We start from the raw sequence: 22051 nt of genomic DNA on the forward strand, positions 1-22051 counted from the left end.
GCCCAGTGGTTAGAACACGTGCCAAAGTTAAAACCCAGGCAAGCACCGCTATATATATATGTACTTAATTTGTGTTTATAATTCATCTCGTGCTCAGCGGTGAAGGAAATCATCGTGAGGAAACCTGCATGTGTCTTATTTCATCGAAATTCTGCCGCATGTGCATTCCACCAACCCGCATTGGAACATCGTGGTGGGATATGTTCCAAACCCTCTCCTTAATGGGAGAGAAGGCCCAGCAGTGGGAAATTTACAGGCTGTTACTTTACTTTACATTAAATCAATATCAATATTATAAATGTGAAAGTAACTCTTTCTATCTGTTTTTCACTCTTTCACGACCAAAGTGCTGAACCGAATTTGATGAAATTTTGGTATGAAGCAAACTTGAACTGAAAGAAAGGACATAGGCTACTTTTTGCTTTATACACGACAACCAACATCGTAAAACTACTAATCAAAATATACTTAATTCAAGTTGGCACTTAGAAGTACTTACTATAGATACTAAAGCTTATTAATCATGTAATTAATTTAAAGTCACATATACGGTATGTACACAGATTCTACCTACATAGTATAACAAGGAAGTTATTATACAATTAATGAGTTTATGATTGATAGCACACCTTGGAAATAAACGATCGCCTTCTGGCTATTTCATCTCATATCATCTCATATCAAATTGTTTATTTATATGAGACAATAAAAAAAACCCGCTGAGTTTCTTTCGCCGGTTCTTCTCAGGTCAGGGTATTTTCTTTCCGAACCGGTGGTACTGTTTCAATTGACCATCAATAAGAAAGTGTAATGCTTCTATATTGAATAAAGCAATTTGAGTTTGAGTATTCTTGTTCGCAGTTAAATACAAATGATTTATTGTATATCCGGAATTATCTATACATATAATAAAATTGGAGTGTCTGTTTGTAATATTAAAATAGCTCTTTTTTACTCAATGCAAATGTATACACGGTACATATACCAACACAACATTTATTACAATTTTTGTCTGTCTGTTTGTTCCGGCTAATCTCTGGAATAGCTGGACCGATTTTGACGGGACTTTCTCAAGCAGATAACTGATATAATAAGGAGTATCTTAGGCTACAATAATATATATTTTTGTTAAATGCGCACACGGTAATAGGTCGCAGGCATCTAGTCCGGGATATAAACGGATGCAATGCACGATTATCAAGACTAATCGCACTCGAATAGCTCATAAATTGATTAAAATCTCAACACAATACGGTTTCCTATAGAAATCGTTATAAACTATATCATATTTTCATTATATCGAGGGTTGTGTGGACCGCCATTACAATGGCCACGTGACGCCATTGTAAGAGAATATTAATCATACAAATTGATACAGCTAATTTGTATGAATATCGAATTCAACTATATTTCTCTTTTAAAAGCTTTTATTTAACTTGTAATTACGGTTGAATGAGAACCGAGATGGCCCAGTGGTGAGAACGCGTGCATCTTAACCGATGATTGCGGGTTCGAACAAGCAAGCACAACTATATATATGTGCTTAATTTGTGTTTATAATTCATTTCGTGTTCGGTGAAGGAAAACGTCGTGAGGAAACCTGCATGTGTCTAATTTCATTGGAATTCAGCCACATGTGTATTCCACCAACCCGCATTGGAACAGCGTCGTGGAATATGTTCCACATCTCTCTCCTAAATGGCAGAGGAGGCCTTATCCCAGCAGTGGGAAATTTACAGGTTGCTATGCTATTGCTACGGTTGAATAATCAAAGTAGGTATACTTTACTAGTAGTCGCCCGCGGTTACGTTCGCGTTTTAGAGTTTTGGTTGTCATGTGTTCGGCGAAAGAGTAGCTTAAGTACTTTCTCGGAATTCAAGTTTTCTTCACACGATATTTCATGAAATTCGATCCAGCGTTTTGGTCGTGAAAGAACCACAGATAGATAGACAAAGTTACAAACTCATATAACATTATTCAATATAGAAGCATTACACTTTCTTATTGATGGTCAATTGAAACACTACCACCGGTTCGGAAAGAAAATACCCTGACCTGAGAAGAACCGGCGAAAGAAACTCAGCGGGTTTTTTTATTGTCTCATGTATTATATAAACAATTTAATATGAAATGAAATAGCCAGGAGGCGATCGTTTCATTCCCAAGGTGTGCTATCGATCATAAACTCATTAATTGTATAATACATTAACTTTTATAATATTAATATAGATTTTAGTTGGCTTTTACAAGCACTTTTGAATCGTCATTTAACAATCTATATTATGTGAAGCTACCACCGGTTCAGAATGCAGATTCTATTTAAAAGAACCAGCATGAAATGCTTTAGGTACTTAGTTACAATGTTTGAATACTTAAAAGTCTTACATCTCAATTTAGAAGTAGGTATCTTTAACTGATTGTGCTGAAATTTTGTATATACGTTCAGTTTAAATGATAATGCACGATTAACTCTGTGGCGTCATTCTATATCCTGAAACGCGACCAGTTTCTTCATTACATAGTAGGTATATAACAAAGTCGCTGACCGCTGTCTGTCCCTATGTATGCTTAGATCTTTAAATACGCAACGAAATTTGATGCATTGTTCAATTTTATTCAAATAACCTTCACAATTAAGCGTTTTTGGATAGTTGGTAATTAAATACTACCACCGTTTCGGAAAATAGCTTCTAGCGAGAAGAAACGGTAAGAAATTCATAGTTGCTCTTTTCAAATAAACAGATTTATAATGCTTCTTTGCAATAATTAGTGTCCTGTGTTGAAACCTGATTCTAACTCCAGGCTTTTTTTTCTAAATAGATAGAGTTATTCGAGGGGAAGGTTTTTATATTATAAGACATGGGCAAAATAGTAAAGAAACGCTAAAAATTTTAGAAGTTTCTTATATGATAAATAAACAAATTCTGTAGTAGATTATATTTAGTATTTTTATATTGTATAAACAATTAATTCAGTTATATATGTGAAAATGATATAAAATTACTCAGGTATATAAAGAAAAAGTTTGTATGAATATGAACAGATTACAAGATTTTTATTATGAAATATTATTTATTTACAACATACGTATAAAAAATAGCATATATTTTATTTTACAATGGTGTCAAAAACTAATTTTTTACCCTCGAAGCGACCAGGACAACATAAAATAACTGCAGTTCCGACGAACATAAAATACCTACAGCCAATTTATAAGCCGACCGTTTTGAGTCAACACGCATTTATTAGTAGCTAGCTACGAACCGAGTAGCGACGTAATTCTATAGAGTAAACAACTCAGAAAATCGATAGCCGAGCGAGAAGTACGCGAGAGGGAAAGAGATAGAGAGCGGGGGATATGGGGCGTGGCCTAAATCCCCGCCTAGTAAACAAAATTAAGGCCCGTTCGTATCTTGCGGGATATTAAATCGTAAGAACATGGCACGCCGTTATGGTTTTACACCGATATTCCTTGGTCAGGCAATATAGCGTGATCGTTATAAAAAAAATTTACAACTATTGCTCGCCTCGTAATCTCGTATCGAGTTTAATTTTACGCGAGAATACGCTTTACAACGCTATATAAGAATTTACAAAATAATTGTTTTGATGTTTACACAATTTTTTTTTCTGTAATAAAATCGTTTTGTGTCTGTAATAAAACGGAATGTTTTAGACGAAAGAGATAGATATAGTTTTGTTTGTAGAGACTTTGAATTCACTAGGTAAGTATCTATTTCATTACAGGAGTCGGGAGCTAAGCAAATAATAAAAGATGAAATGTTTTGAGATATTCTCGGTGCTTAGAAAGTCTGTACGTGATATTGAATTTAGTATTTGCCGTTAAATGTTTCTTGTATTGAATTTATGCTACAGCTGTAGTTTATTTGTTTATATATAGTGAGAGCTGTATAGGTATAAAGCTATATCCCATAACATATTTATCAATGCACAAACAGCTTACAATTTGGAGAAGATCTTGATTTCATACGACAAAATGTACTATAATTTTCCATTTGCGTATATACTTCTATATTTGGAACCAATTCGTTTAACAATGGATTATGGAGTTTATACGTGGCTTTAAAAAGTTTTTTTTTTTTTATAAAAGCACAGGATAAAAATGTCATTGCGTTACAAATCCAATTAAACATTTCCTCTACGTGACTTTTTTTGAATTTGGAACGCGTTCGGTCATTTATCGTTTAAGTTTCGCATCAGTTTCAATGGAGAACGTGATTTAAACAAATGTAACGTTCAATTGTGTTGCCATAGAGAAGAACCATTTTACTACTAAATTGCGATGCGTGTGGGACGTAAATCTACCATAACTATTTTGTATTATGGTTACTTGTGACTGGTCGTATTTTATTAATATATGTGACTTTTGAATAACTTTAGAAAACTTTGTTACGTTTTATAGACTATGGGACTTTAACAAGAACCCCACTAGCTCCTCTAGTACCTCTGTTACCTCGAATATCACTAAATGATATGAAACAACCTTTTACTTTCATTTACAAGATGTAATCAATATTCATGTAACAAAAAATTTTAAATTATTTTTTTATTCAACCTACAGCCGTAAAACTGGAAATAGATGCTAGAATTTTAGAGGCTCTCATTAACAAAATAAGATAATTTTATGAGATTCAGGTTGTTCAAAGGTGTATGAAGTTAAATATAATGAGTATAAATTAATGACCCAATGACTTTACACACACAAGTATTGTACTCAATTAATTTTTGTTGCAGCTAATCTATCTGAATATCTATCTTAATAGCTAATTTCATGAAAAATAAAAATTATATTGCTTTAATTTTCATTGCATAGTGGTAATATAAGCCAAGTTTAATATATAAAGATAAAGCCGCAATAGATCAATAAAGGTTATTTAGAATCCGTACATAATAATAACGGTGGTACAAAAATTACAAAGTCATATTAACCTAAACCAAATAACACATCTTTTTTTAATCCGATCCAAAAGTATTATTATTTAAGATTGTTGATGTTATTTGTATCTCTGATTGGACGTAAACTATAAAACTTATCGAGCAAGAATAATAGCCCCTATATACTTACCACGTGGATATAAAGGTATATTATTTATTTAGACTGTTTATTTATTTATTAAACGCAAGATTACAAAACTCTACGCAAGTATAAGTATAAGTAGTTGAATGGTATTGTCTTTTATTTGGCTCACAGTGATCTCCCGAACTATATGCTTAACCACTATGCTCTCAGAACATATAAAACAACAGGAATGCCTTTGTGACGTCATAAGTTAGTTCGACTTGAGTCATACAAATTTATTACAATTGTTTACAAATAAAATTAACAATATCAGCAAGGCTTATCTTGTAAATATATAATAAATTTTATCTTTAAAATACTGCAACAAAATTAATGCAACAAGTATTTTATAAAGTTAATCTTAACTGGATTATGTACTTATTGCGGTACAACCGTATAACATAGTAATTATTTAGTAATCTTTTTAATTTCTTAAATATCGAATAAAAATAAGTATTTTCAACGTTAACAGTTGTAATGTAATTATGATATATGTAATTTAACTCAAACCTATTTATATTACAGCATTAAAAAAATAAACTATTTATGTTGACATCACTATTTTCATGATATAAAACAATGTCATTCATTCTCATTATCGATATAACACATATTAACTCCTCCAGTTCAAACAGTGACAACGTAGTTAAAGCAGATAATAAATCATTTTTAAATAAGGATCATATATTTTTAAAGTATTCTACCAACGCTACCGAATCACTACACCTAATTACTGTTATTATCCCAAACAGAGGCGAAACCGTTTTTTCTTAACCAGAGGGCGTTAAAGGGCGTCATTCAGCGCCCCAGGGGGTAATGGAAAGGGCGTTGTTTGGGGCCATTATTGTTATTACCCTACATGGTTATGTAACCGAACATCTGCCTTTTGGTTTGTTAAAAAATGTGATTGTCTATCATTCTTTTTATTGTGTTGCTTAGAAGAATGGATTTATATATTTTATATTATTTGGTGAAAATTTTCTATCATGTGCCTAAAATTAATAGCAAATTGAAAATGAGTTATGTACCCAAAAAGATCTATAATATTTATAATGAAGGTATATTTAGCTGTTTTTTAAAGGGGATTTATATCCTAAAAGGATGAGAATATGACTGCTTGAAATAATCATATTTGAAAATAAGGGTTGACAAGAAACAACTTTACTAAGAATTATAAGACAAATGTTTACGTTAAAAGACAAATTAAATGAAGTAAATTTCTGGTACGAAAATGAATGGTATAGGTATATGCTTGTCATTCGAGTATGAATTTAAGTCTGATACGGACGAAACCGAACTATAAAATAATAACTTAAAACAAACATAGATAAATGATTTTAATATGTATACTAAAGTTGGCTTTCCAGATATGTCTTGATTATAGATAGATAGGCCTGTCAAATGCTAGATGTAAGTACAATTTACCAAATTTGAGCATAGAAAAACATTTCCAAACCTTTTCAAGAGAATGATTTTGCTCTGCAGTGAGGTTAAGAAAACGATAGGCTCAAAAGACATAATATTAGTTCTCAAGCCTTGGGAATATTACCTAATTACCTACAAATCTACTGTTTATAAGCGATGATTTGCGTGTCTGTCTGCCTTTGTCATAAAATAAATAAGTGTTCAATTACTATTAAAAGGTATTTAGTATTGCACTGCTGGAGAAAAATTGACATATGTTTTGTTGTCAGTTTTATAAATCAGTTTTTAATGGAATTGGTATTTAATATTTAAACAATAATAAGTAAACAGCTTCCCAAACACACAAGTCATGTTAGTTAGATGAGCCACTTCTTACACCATAAATGCGTCTCAGAAAATTAAATCGAAGGAGGTAGGTAAGGTCGAAAGTATTAGAAAGTAAAGTAACTGTTCGATTACAAAGTTAAAACTTTATAGTTTTGTCAGGGTTTCGTGATATTAAGCTCGTAATAACGATAAAGATTTTACGACTGTCTCCTTATTATATTTATATAATAGGTTTTAAAAAATTATCTACGTCATATTGTGAAATAATCTGTACACTTAAAACATATATGATTTTTTTATATTGGTAATGTATTATAATAGAAATATTAATTACAAAGAAGGACCAAACTCAAATATGATAGTGTATTGTGTTCTTTCTAATGGGTCTGTAGAATAATTTCAGAAATTACTTGAAATAACTGATGATTTACCTACATACGATAACCTTACGGTCACCAGCATTTTTTATAAAATTTTATTATGTTTATGTTTTAAACGAATTTAACAACATTGAAAAGTATCTATATAAAAGTAAATAAATATAAGAATTGTCAATCGATGTTTGAAATGTGAAGAACAAACTTCCTTGAATTACCTACCCAGAAGGCAAGTATAAAATATAGATTTATTTAGTAAAATTTAACTTGTAAATACCTTAACACATACCTACAGGCGATCTATCAATTAATCATTAATACAAAAAGCTTTCGAGTCATTTAAACGTCCATTCATATATTCAGACACGACTTCTAATCGTCTAAATACATTATCAAAGTTGTTATCCGTTAATACTCAACTTATTTGTAATAATATTTGTTAGTAATTAAACGTTTAAATATTATCTATTTATATAAATGTCTGGAGATATAAACGGGCTTTTTCTATCACAGCAACCGAAGCCCGTAGCGTAGCTCAGTAGCAACAAAGGAATCGCCGAGTCAGCATAACCGTGTCCAATTAAACGAACGTGAATGTAAGATTACGCTAACTTATGAATAAATGTATTTTTGTTACAATCAATTTGTTTACATTGTAATGTGGCCGGTTGTACTTTTTTATCTGTTACGCCATGTTCTTTTTTTGAATATTATTATTGCGACACGCATCATTCGAAATTTAAAAATATTTGAATGTATTTATTATTGAGTAGTCTTTGTGAATATTTTATCTGGTTTTTTTTTTTTTAATTAAGAAGGTAATGCTACAAAATTGTATGTACCTACATATTTTATCGTTAACCAATGGTATTTTATTCATTCCCATTAGACGGGTATCATTTTAAAATTTCATAGAAATTATTTGCTAGTACAAGTACACGAATTCCGAATGTTACTCGCATTTTATATAAAGAAATTAAATTTCAAGGAAGTAGGATACCTTTGATATGTCACGACGTGACACGATCTGAAGATATATAAGATATTATATTAATGCAAAATATCTTAAGGCTTTAGAAGAATATTCTAGAAGGTTTTCTGCTTAAAGAACAGAAAGCTTTTAGAACGAATAAATGGTAAGTGTAAATGTATATTGACTTCGTGGTAGGCTTTGTAACCTCGTTTATGTAACATACCTACGTAAATTCTACCGTTAAACAGCAATACTTGGTATTACTGTATTCCAGTGGAAATAGTGAGCCAGTATACAGGCACAAGGGACATATCTTAGTTCTCAAGATTGATAGTGCTTTGATGGGAGGCAAGAACTGTACATGTCACCAATGTACACCAATGTCGATCAACTAGCAATTTAGTGTACCTTTTTTATGGTGTAGGTTGGCGGATAGAGCATATGGGCCACCTGATGGTGAGTGGTCACCATCACTCATAGATAATGACGCTGTAAGAAATATATAATCTTTACATCGTCACTGTGCCACCAACCTTGGGAACTAAGATGTTATGTCCATTGTGCCCGTAGTTACACTGGCTCAAGAATAACTGATGGTACCTATCCAGACGGGCTAGCACAAAACCCTACCACCAAGTGAAGTATGTATTTACATTTTCATATTTATATTTATATAAAATTTTGCAGTTTATGATGGTTGAATCATTTAGGCTGTTTCTATATTAAAGTGTTTCGAGGTCATTTTGTAACGGGCGACCTTCGTTTCTTTTAAAAAAATAATAAAATGAAAATTAGGTTAAATTGCGCGGATCTCTTAACCCAATATAGTATACAATCTTTTTGAAAAAAAAATTATGATGCTTAATACAAATAGCCCGTGAGTGCGATATGTTTCTTGAAAATAGTGAAGCAACCAATGATATTCTAATAAACACATATGTTATACCCATACTAAACAACAGAAAAAAGTGTGCCGCGCCGGGGACCGTTTATTTTACATTTCGTTACAAGTAAAAAGGATAGCTTGATAAAAACAATAAGTAAAAGGTATAACTAGATGTTTTAATTACGCAAAACGTATTACTACATAATTATGATGTATTATAACGTATTACTACGTAAAACTACTAAAGGCAAACGTCCCAATTAGGACGTTTTCTAGTCTTCACTTTTTGCGCGTTAATGACATATCTGTTTACTAGAACATCATTACAAAGAATACCATAAACAAGAAAGAAGCACCATAAACAATGATCATTACAAGAAATGTAACGTTACAATATCAGTGTTGATTAAATGTACGTTACGTTATTCGAGACCATTAAAAAGTAATATAATTATAATTACAGGAAACTTCTCACGGTAGGAAATTAATGTTGATATAATAGTTAGCGCCTCACTGCGGCCGTTGAATGTTAAGAGTAACTTATACTATGTTTCTCACAACGTGAGAAAATAATGAATTACATATACTATATATGTATAATTATGTATACCGATGAGTTCCTTTTGCCAGTTAGAACTGGTAGATTTTTCATAATGAAGTTTTCTATGTTAAATAAAGGTACTTACTGGTGATAAAGAAAAACTAAGCGTTTATTTAAAAAAAAACAATGTTTACTTTTTTCTTATACAGCCGTAGCTCTAACCGACCAGTGTTTTTTCTCGACTCTCTAATATTAAATATTTGTAAAATCACAAAAACTTAGTAAATCGCAATCGACTTTGTTTTTCTTACACATCTATGGCTAGAGATCTTCAAAATGCGACCATTGTCAATTTTCTATGTGCAGCTCCCATTATCAATGAGATTTATCTCAGCCTACTTAAAAATCTCATATACAACTTATTTCCTTATTTTAATTCAATATTGGATTTTTTATTCTCAATCTAATTTCTAGAAAAATATAACAAACGGAATAGATAATCCGAAATCGATAATTAATCAGTAAATAAATGAACAACATTAAATTAATGAATGATAATTATTTTATCGACGATATTTATCACAGGAAGTACTTTTTCATACATAAACACGATCATGGTCCAGCTGTGTCAATTGACAAATTAAAAAAAAATACAAAAGTTTTTTTTTTAACTTGTGTTGACAAAGGCATAAACAATACGTACTTAGGGAATAATAATTAAAAGCTATTATCATTATGTTATACAGTCTGCACAAAGCTCTAATAAACAAAAAAGCCTCTGAATTTATTTCTGCGGTTCTCCTCATGTCAAGCGATTTTGTTTTCCAGTTGTAGCGTTTCTTTTGACAGTCAATAAAATGTAATGCTCCCATATTGTAATAGTTAGTTAGTTATTGTGATAGTTTACACTACATTGGAGTTACATTGCTATTCTCAACGCACTATATCTTTATGTAAAAGATATGTTACTAGTAATGTGAGCTCAAAACCAAGCCCAAGAGTGTAAGCATCCCCAATCCAGGCTACTAATGAATCTCTTAGCTGAAGACAACCCAAGATTATAAGCTTTGCAGCCGTGTATCTATCCTAAAATCATTAGGTACATAATATAAAACAAAGTTAATATATATATAAACAAATTCGGAACGAGTCACTAGTAGGTATTATATGAAATTATTAACCAAAAGTTTGGCTTTGTAACGAATTCATTTGCTAGTCACCGAAAAAAAAAAAATCATGCGTTAATTTTTTCACAGCTACCGTTATCTGTTCGAAGATTAAATATTAGGTAAATAGATTAGAAGTGGTGCCATCAATTGTTAATTATCAATATTTTTTGACAAGTCGATGTTATCAACGAGTTTCCAAACATTTTATCGAAGTTTATCAGTTTTAAGGTAATTACAGATAAAATCCGATTCTGATTCGATTTTTTTATTAAAAAAATAACACGCGTAATACGCCAGTATTGCCAGATTAGCGAGCAATTTTATAGAATTTAGATTAATTCATACGATACAAGTATTTCAATTCAATTGTAAACGGTTTTAACTAAATCTTTATAATTCATTGAAAAGCTTGATAATTTTACGTTTATTTATAATAAGACTTATATATTTGTTTGTACTTACTTTAAATAGTTTTCTACATATTATTTAATGCTTAAATATTATAAGGCCGTATAAAATGTGATACTGGTCAGCTTACGGTCATTAAAAAAAAAAGAGTTCTATTAATAAATTCTCAAATTTCCATGACTTGGAAAAGCACAACCATTAATCCTGTAATTGAACTATCTACAGTCTTGTCAAATAGCCAACCTATCGAACTATTTGGAATTACATAATTGAAATAGCATCAGTATTTGAGGACACACATGTGCGTTATAACCTGACGATTTGTAAAAAAGTTGAAAAAGCTTTAAAAAAAGGTTTAATATGTTTATCAGACAAATTTCCAGCCAGATATTATATTTTTAATTTTTTCCTAATAGGTACAGATAACGAAAAGAATGAATGTAAGCTAATCCGTCGGCCGTGTCTGTTATCGAAACATCTGATAATGTTTTTAGGTATGATGATAATTCTAATCCAGTAGTTAACAAAACAAAATAATTTACTTGATATACCTAACGAATGGGTTTTTATCAATGAACACGTATTCGAATACAAGGCATCACGAATCTTTTGTTTTTCAATGAATATCTTGGCTGCCATTTGTCAAGAGATACTTATCTTGGGAGATCGTATACGTAAATGTCCTGTAAATCGTAGTTGAATAGTTCGAATCTAATTATTTTCTTTTATAAGGTACTAGCTGTTACATATAATATTATTATAAATGCAATGATGTGAGACCTCTTTGTTTACAAAACTTTTTTTAATTAAATTAGCCTATGTCCTTTCTCAGGTTCTAGACTATTATTTTGTGTACCAAATTTTTTTCGCCCAGTGGTTTTAGCGTAACTATATAGGTATACCTATTCTACTTAAAAAATAATTTAATAATCACAACAAAAATTATGAAGTGGATTTTGATAAGACGCTGGTTACTTAGCATAGTATTACTAAATGTTGTATACATTTATATAATTCATACTCATTGAAGCTTAAGAAACCTTATCTTTAATAAGAGATCATCATCCAAGACTAAACAGGACATAAGAACGATTTTTGAAATTCCAATCTTTTCAATTCGTAGCAAAATTGACTTAGTGCATTTTACTTTCGATACACTTGCTTGGAACAACCAACTATTAATAATTTGTATGGTTGTATGGAATATTTTTATAATAAAACATTACCAATTAGTCATCGTGATTACATCCTAGGTCAATCTATAATCAATTTATTGTGACTTAAAGTGATAAGCTTTATCTATATCGAGTCAGTTCTGCACAATATAATTACGGTTTTACCCAAAGATAACTTCGAAATAACAAATATTGTAATATCATTAAGTAGTATCGTGGTAAGATCTTGCCTTATCCCTTCATCATCATATTCAGCGCTCATTGATACACTGCTGAAGACACCAAAAATATCAAAATGTACTTTATTCAAGTAGGCTTTTACAAGAACTTTTGAATCGTCAACAACTATTTTAAGTGAAGCTACCACCGGTTTGGAAAGTAGATGCTACCGCGAAGAACTAGCAAGACTCATAAGTAATTTTTCAACATTTAAAAATACAGTCATATTAGTTAATTACATATTATATGTATGTAATAATTTATCCTGCCTGGAAGTCAACAAGTATTTAAACGTTTTTTTATCGTCTGCATAATCTTGCATCAAATAATATGCCTTCTTTAATAGTGTATTATTTACAAATTATTTAAATTTATGAAACGGCAAAGATAAAAAAATCTGTAGAAAACTGATCATACATATGATATTACTGTAAAATCTCTTTTATAAATATCTTTATTGTCGTTTTACGAAACTCTCAGACAAATTCTAGAAAAGTATCTATACTCTATTCGACTATACTATACTATATACATAAGAGGAAAATAACCAAATAATAAACATTTGACGTAAAATTGGCGCGATGTCATTGGTCGAGAGCTTGTATAATCTGTGATATTCACTATGGATTTTAGAAACCATGGTTTTTATTCAATAAAACTGTTATCGAAACTTTGGAAGCTAAACTAAAGTGGAAATAAGTTACCAATAGTAACAGTGTTGTATTATAAATAAATATATATTAATAATAAACTCTTAATGTTGCACAATATAGCTGTTTTATTAAGCAATCGCCTGAAATCCGTAGGTACATCTAAGGTTTTTTATCTCTTTATCAGCGCCAGGATATCGTACGACATCTGCTACGTTAGCATAATTATATATAATTAGTGAACCGAGATCGCCTAGTGGTTAGAACGCGTTCATCTTAACCGATGATTGACAAACTCAAACAACTTTATTCAATATAGAAGCATTACACTTTCTTATTGATAGTCAATTAAAACACTACCACCGGTTCGGAAAAGAAAATACCCTGACCTGAGAAGAACTGGCGAAAGAAACTCAGCGAGTTTGTTTTTGTTTGTCTCATATATTATATTAACAATTTAATATGAGGTGAAATAGCCAGGAGGCGATCGTTTCATTTCCAAGGTGTGCTATCGATCAAGTAGGCTTTTCATGTGCTTAATTTGTGTTTTTAATTCATAGCGAGTTCGACGGTGAAGGAAAACATCGTGAACCTGCATGTGTTTCATTTCAACGAAATCCTGCTATGTCTGAAACCAACGTACATTGGAGCAGTGTGATGGAATTAGGTGATTACTTTCTGTTCAAAGAAATATTAGGCCTAAGCCCAGCAGTGGGACACAGGTTGTTACTATTATATAAGTAGTTGTCTGCCGCTTCTTTCGTGTTTTAGGGGTTAAATTTCAGGTGTTCGACAATTCGACAGACTTTACTTATTTTCGTATTTATAATATAAGTAAGGACTAGCTTGGCTTGGCTTTATCTTTTTCTTTTTTTTCGTTGTTTTAATTTTTATCCGGTGGATCATAATAAATATATATAAAACTCTTCCGTTTCTGAGTGACTGACAGACAACGCACAGCCTAAACCACTGGACCTAGAGACTTGAAATCTGGCACACGTATACATTGAGTAGCCTAGAATTTCACTAATAAGGGATTTTTCAAAATTCCCACGGGATAGTGATTTAATGGGATTTATATTTTCAAACCAAAGTAGCTCTATCTCAGTAACTATAATATTAGGGGTTTCAAATTTAGCATGTTGCTATCAATATAATAATTGTACAAATAAATTTAATTAATCATTACATGTATTAAAGTAATCTTTATAATTGGTTAATGGGTATTTCCCTCTACGAATTGATTCTTGTAGATAGTACGAGCAACCCAACTATATAAATAAAACTATTATTGTTTTTGTATGTAGGTATATAAGGTAGGTATGTAAATTCTAAATCATCGTTATATATGTAATTGTTTCATTATTATGAGTTTTATACAACATAGAAAAGAGCACGAGATTACGTGTAACTTTGATTCAATTCACAAGTAATAACGTCGCTATGAGCAAAAATGGCGGAGAATAGCTGACATTTTAAGTTCTTGTTTTGCACGAGGAATTTGAAATGTCAGTTGTTTTTTTTTTACGATATAATTTGTGCTCTCTTCAGCCAACTAGAGAGACAATCAAGACATCTCTATGTTAATCTTAATATGTACCTATATACCTACTAAGTAGGTACACACGGTGTAATAATTTAAAAAAAAATTGGCGAAAAACCCAAATATTAAGATTATCTTTATTACTATGATAAAGTATTTATTTCATATATATTTCTTATTTCATAATTGTCTAAGCCAAATCATAAATCAAAATATTTAACACGACATAAGTACCTATAGTAGGTATAATAATTCTTCTATGTAATAACATCTTATATTTTCTTTCTTACCGAACTATTCGATTTCAAACAACAATTAAAATACCTACTGTCAAGGAACATAAGGTGAGCTGAAGAATGAAGATCTGAACACGTTCCGCGTAAGGATTTCATTCAATAGGTCATTTATCCCGAAAAATGACAATTATTCTGTGTTTCCATATTTGAAAAATATAATCGGAACAGTTTAAGTTGTACTTACCTATATAACAAAAAGAATTAATTTAAAATAGAACAGATAATACAAAAAAATTACGTAGCTTTTTTTAACATTTAAAAATGATAAAGGTAAAAAAAGAAAATCCACGTCAAAATATCTTACTTCAGGTTTAAGTCAAGTAAAGTGGGGTAAAATTCATAAATTATAGAGGCGTGGCCGAACCACGCCCCTTGGGGTGGTGACATTGTTATGGGGTAGGCTATCGCAGCCAAAGTATACACCATCGATAATCGTGGAAAGAAATATCGTAAGTCATTGTTTTAAATTGCGTAATTTGATTTTAACTGCCTACTATTAATGTATAATGAAATGTTAAGACGAAAATAGGTACACTAATTGCAGTGTCAAGTCTTTTTTATGTAGTAATTCACGTTAGGCTATACTTATTATTTATTACTTTACTTACTTTGTGATTAATATTATTATAAGCCTGAATATTATTATTTATTTATATTTAAGTTAATAGAATTTAGAAATTATCTGTATGTTAGTATAAAATATATTTTAAAGGTACAAATATCGGACTTTCGTCATATTTTATTTAAATAAAAAACAGATATACCTGAATACTTAATTTTTTTTACTATAAATATAAAGTGTCACAATATTTAATTACACATAAACAATTGCACTTAGATATCGTTACCTACATATATTATTAATTTAATTTATACCATATAAATTATAAATTCAATAGACTATATTTTTTTTGGCTTTTATTTGTACCAAAATTAATAGACTAATTCATTTAAACAATTTTAGAATTGACAGTGACAATTTATCGATATAGGTATATAACCTATTTTATATATTATGTATCTGTGGTTTTTGCAAATGTTAATTATCTATACCATTGACTTGGACCGGCTCAAAACATTTAGCTCTTCAAAAACTCACTGCCGCCGCAACCTATTTCCATGTACTTAAGTATAAAATGATTTAAGTACAAACACTAGGTATATATCCTTCTGTACTTTATAATATTATAAGAATAAGAAAAACCTATTCATGATAATAAATGAAACTCTGTTTATTTTATTAATTACATACTTATACATTGTTTTCAAAACCGATCAATTTCGATATTTCACGCCTGCCGATCGTATCGTCATTTGTTTTAATTTTACATCACTTATTTAGCGAGTTGATTATATACCACTTGTAATATATTATATATACTTACAAATAATGTTTAGTTAAATTAATAAATTAACTTTTTAAATTCCCTTTAAGGTCAAAGGTTCTAGAAAAGGATTGTACCTTAGTGTAATTAAGTATTTTATAAGCACGAAATATTTGTTTAATATTATACTTGTACAATATGTAGACACTTCAGCTAGAGAATGTATATTATCATTAATATAAATCTATAAATTTAATAAATAATCAATTAACTTAAAATTACCATGCAAGCCATTTTTTCAGTTTTAAATTATAAATTGAACACTACTATTCTTTAAAACTTTATGATAAAATAAAATAATCTTAATTCAAAATAATAATTTCAATATAAACTATATACTATAAAATTGCCGTATTTAGTTATTATTTAGGTAATGTCATAATCACAATTAAACTAAAGGCGTACCTGACTTAACCGACGGCATTCCACAGAATAAAATCGAAACTCGTATCTTCCTACCGATTCAGTATAACGTTCCTTTATAGACATAATAGTTAAAAACCCATAAATAAATATATGTGTTTTAAATCTTTAAATATTTTTAAAGACATTAAAGTATACATTTAAGTATAATATATTTTACTGAACAAAAAAACCTAGATAATATTTGAATATTATTTGAAATCAATATTTACGAATTAATTACGTAGGGCTGCCGTTGAGGATGCAGAATGAAACCGAACGAATTTAACTTATACGTTTATTTAAATAATTTAATTTAACAATTAATTATTTCTAATTTATAATATACGTGACAGTCTGTTCGATGTTAGAACAAAAAGTGAAGTTCTGTAGTCTGAATTACATATTTATATACGAAATCGGTAAATCACTGAATGGTCCCCACGGTATGGTGATTCTTGGTAGCGCTCGATGTTCGGGAGGTCTTGCGAAACAAAGCAGCGACGCTGGCAACAGGTGGTAGCTTCAAGGAATGCATGGTGTGATTATTTCTCACGGTATGGTAATTCTTGGTAGCGCTCGATGTTCGGGAGGTCTTGCGATTATTTCTTAACAACTCCCTCCGCAGGATCAGCAGCTATTTGGAGACTTTTGTCGAAAATAGTGCTGATAGAGACATAGGATCTCTGGGGCTGTCCTGGACTTCTTGTGTTCTGGTTGCCTCATTGTCCTTCTGGTTGGTATTTCTTAAATGCATACATTTGCGACGAATGAGGACGATGCTAATAGTGAGTACTGATGCACCGATGAGTAGGTAGACAGGTATAGTCGTGTGATAGAGCGTGTCTAAGTTCGACAATTCCAAAGTCACTGGTTCTTGAGAGGCAATCCTGGTATTGGTTGAATGTAAGTGAGTCAAATCTATACTGTTCAATTTCAAGATGTTCTTCGCTGTCGCTTTGTATGGATCTTCATTACTATATTCTATATTCAACATTTTCAAAACTTGTCCTTTTACTTGATCATGGTGGTTAGTGATGGTGAAGATGGACGTTTGTAGAGCACACCCTTTAGGTATTTCAGCTAGATAGCTTCCGAGAAGGTTTTTGTATTGATCTTGAGAACAGGTTAAATGAACTTTCGTTAAGTTGGGAAAGCTCAGAACATAGTGACGATCATCCAATTGTTCCATGGCTTGAGAAGATAAGATTACTGGAGTAACCCGACAGGTTTCATGGATATGTTGCTGGAGTATAAGATGTTGAATGCAGCTCGTTTGCTCTCCATAGTGTCGGTTTAAGTTGTCCTCGCAAAGATGACCGTGACTGTACTTCGGACATTCTGTCTCTATATACAGTAGATCTTTCTCGTGAATTGCTACGTATGGATAGGTAGGGATTATAATTTTATCATTACTATTAGGGGCTAAGGACAATTTGTAAAGGATGTAGTTATTGGGATTCATGATTGGAAACTTAATTACCAAGATTATATCATTATCTTTATAATAATATCCTAATCTTAATAGATCTAAATATTCCCTAAAATTAATATCTAGCACTACATTTGAATTGTATAAACCTTTTAGTTTATTTAACATAACTATATAAGTGTCGTAATCGAGAACGGAATAATGGATGCTTTTAGCTCTTATGAATGCCAATAGATTCTGTAGTTTTGACAACTCTTGTGACAAATTGTCTATGTCATCACCTAGTATTGTAAGTAGCTGGGCTAAATGAAAATACTTAATTGCATCTTCTTCTTTCCTAACATCATTATCTAAGATGGTTTTAATAATGTTCTCTATTTTCCTCTGGTTTTCTACTATCCTATCTGTAACATTTGAACTCTGAGATGCCCACTGCTTGCTTAAACTTATTTGATGATTTATTTCAATGGCTAAGTTATTTTCGTTCTTTTGTAGAATAGCAATGGCATTTTCGTTCTTTAGTGCGTCCGTATAATCTAAATTTCCGGAGATTAGGTACCCGTTTCAGGCGCGACTTGGGTACGGGTCCTCTCTTTCTCTTTGTATAAATATGTATAGGTAAATCTGTTACAACCGTATCGTTCGTATAGCGGGCAGCTAATTTCTGTCTATTAGCTAGGGGATTTCTGACATAGATTCGTTGATCAGGTGCATATGTTTTATTTTTTATGCCATTTCTATTAATGTTCTCGGTTATTTCAGTACGACGCTGAAGGGCGGTTTCATTAATGATTTCGTATACCTTTAACATTCGCTTACGGTGATCTAGTATATATTCCTGCAATAGGTGCTCTGTTAAATAAGGATCGTAATAATCGGCATATTCATCGTATATAGAATTGTCAATGAAACTATTGTAATTTACTTCTTTAGATTTAAAGTAGTTCGTAGGGGGTGGGTTCCCGGATTTTGAACCTTGCGATAAAATAGCTAAATCGTTATATAGAGCGGTTTCATCTCGTTGGTCCGCGAAGTTGTTCACTAAAGCAGTTCGAATGCCTTGCCAGTCGGATGGAATCCCATTAGAATTAATTAAGCGAGCAGCAGAGCCTGTTACTTTGTTAAGAATTCCGTTGAGAAGAGCACACCTACTTAATTCACTACTACTATCACTACAAAACTGTCCTACCAATTGATCACATAATTTTAAAAATCTAGTAAGTACATTTGGGTTCCCGTCGAACTCGGGTACCAACCTTAAGGCTTTATAAATGGTGTCTAACTCAGACATTTCCGTTTGTTCTTCTATACTACTTAAACTAATATCTCTTCTATTATCTACGAAAGTTTGCCTACTACTAATAACTATCCTAGGTTCCTTCGATTTTCTTAAATGAAAAATCTTGGCAAATTTTATTAACACACAGGTTAGTTAGGCTAGGATTGAGCAACCACTAAAAAGAATCTAGTGTACTCACATGAACATGTTTCGGTCTCTCTGCGTTATCGATGTCTGGATACCTCTCGTGCAGCACTACTCGTAGATTCGGATGCTACGGATGCAGCAGCTAGACAAGCTACGGCGGGGCTTCACGCGATTACGGAAATCTTCTACGCGAAACGTTCCGCGAGCATCCTACCGACTGCGCCAATTACGTAGGGCTGCCGTTGAGGATGCAGAATGAAACCGAACGAATTTAACTTATACGTTTATTTAAATAATTTAATTTAACAATTAATTATTTCTAATTTATAATATACGTGACAGTCTGTTCGATGTTAGAACAAAAAGTGAAGTTCTGTAGTCTGAATTACATATTTATATACGAAATCGGTAAATCACTGAATGGTCCCCACGGTATGGTGATTCTTGGTAGCGCTCGATGTTCGGGAGGTCTTGCGAAACAAAGCAGCGACGCTGGCAACAGGTGGTAGCTTCAAGGAATGCATGGTGTGATTATTTCTCACGGTATGGTAATTCTTGGTAGCGCTCGATGTTCGGGAGGTCTTGCGATTATTTCTTAACAAATTAATTGAACGCGTCCGAATAGTTGGCATAAACTAGAATTATTTATTTCAATACACAAAAGGTTCCGCTAGGCATAAATAAGAATAACACTAATAAAACCTCTTTCCACGCATTAAAAAGAAATAAATAATGTCGCCGGCTACATTTCCTGTGGTCGATTCGTTTTTATAACATATTTAAGCTATAAATTTTGTAATGTTATTTTTATCAAGTAGTCATTTTCTTTTGTAGTTATGATAAGTTATCTATCTAGGTGGACATAGAATTATAGGTTATAAGCAGTGGTTACGAGTAATTACAAGAGTATAAAACATAATTAATTCTCTTCATTTAAATGTAATTTAATTTCTTTAGTTATTGTTGTTAAAATTACAATAACAATTTAACTACTATTATAGCCTCAGAAATTAAATGATTTCGATATTCATGGGCTTCTTGCGTGTACGGATATAATTAATGTTTAAAAATAGAACGATATTTAAAAATTCAAAGGCGTATTATATTTTTTAATGGTAACAGTCAAAGCGCATTCAGCATTAAAGTTTTATAAGCTGTGATTACATAACTTATCATTTATGTTATCATAAAACTAATATTAAGTACAACAAACCAGTTGTTAAATATTTGTTATTAAATTATATTATAAAGTGGGTAAATGCAAATAAAAATTTTACGATATAATCATGATATACTGAGATTGGTTTTATTATGAAAGAACTTTCTTCAGTCGGGTATTGACACAATAACACGAAAGGTCAATGTACTATACGCGGTTACTTTATCGATTTACAAAAAAATAGTATTGCGTTCAGAAACTTTTTAATTTTCTTTTTTTAATATTATCATATAGATTAAATAGTATCTTACCTTCGCACACTATAATCCAAACTAGAACGGGCACTTGTAACTGCACTTGACCAAAAAAATTCCTTTAATTAATCGATCACTTCGCACGACCACGCCACGAACGTGACGTTTCTATACAATTATCTTATCGATATTAAAAAAAAACTCACTTAATCGCCATCAAATTTCCTAATTACACGTCCTTGAAGAGTCCAACAAATATAATATTATATTTATTATCTGTGAATAAATTCGTTGTCAGTTTAGGCCGCTCGAGGAATGGAAAAAAAAAAGTAAACAAATTGCACTCAGCGCGCTATGCGTTCGAATTTTGAGTAGTTCTGTGGTGCGCGGGAAGTCGACACAGGCGCGCTCGCGGCTACGGTCCGACTGCCGCGCGGCGTCGCCCCTCGCGTCTCCGCCCCACCCCTATACTTTTTCAGGTAAAAAGGAGAAAAAACGTTTGTTTATTATCTATTGCTATCTATTTTTATCTTTTTGGCGACCGTTTTCGGTTACCTGTCGTGGAATTACTAGTTTTATGTGGGTGTAATAATGGGTGTGATTGTTGTAGGTGGCCCGTGTATTGTTGATTTGGTCTTTGTTTTAAGGGCGTTACGGGAGCGCTGACACGTGCCAGACTTCACACTTCTGACTAATTATTTTATAGCTATGTTGAGAAATTGCTTTTGAAACCTGAAATATCAAAAAAACTTGAAAAATATTGTTGTTGTATAAGGTATTGTCTTATTTGTAATTATTATCGGACCACCCAAGACAAAGGCTGTCTGATGAACTTGCTCTTTTTTGTAGAGATAGATAACCCTTTAGTTTTCATAGTCATTTAATATTATGTTTTGCGAGGTCACGGTAAGTGTTTCTTATTTT

At 31.5% G+C, this 22051-nt stretch overlaps 1 protein-coding gene across 1 annotated transcript in view; it reads right to left on the bottom strand.

Annotated features, from left to right (window-relative positions):
• LOC124540839 (homeobox protein OTX1-like) overlaps window positions 1–21588 on the bottom strand; it is a 63204-nt gene extending 41616 nt beyond the window's left edge. Inside the window, exon 1 of the mRNA XM_047118565.1 lies at window positions 21185–21588. The gene's annotated coding sequence lies outside the window, so the exon portion shown is untranslated. The remainder of the gene's footprint in view (window positions 1–21184) is intronic.
• Between the last annotated feature and the right edge of the window lie 463 nt (window positions 21589–22051).

Source organism: Vanessa cardui, chromosome 26 (assembly GCF_905220365.1).
Source record: "Vanessa cardui chromosome 26, ilVanCard2.1, whole genome shotgun sequence".
NCBI classification, from domain to species: domain Eukaryota; kingdom Metazoa; phylum Arthropoda; class Insecta; order Lepidoptera; family Nymphalidae; genus Vanessa; species Vanessa cardui.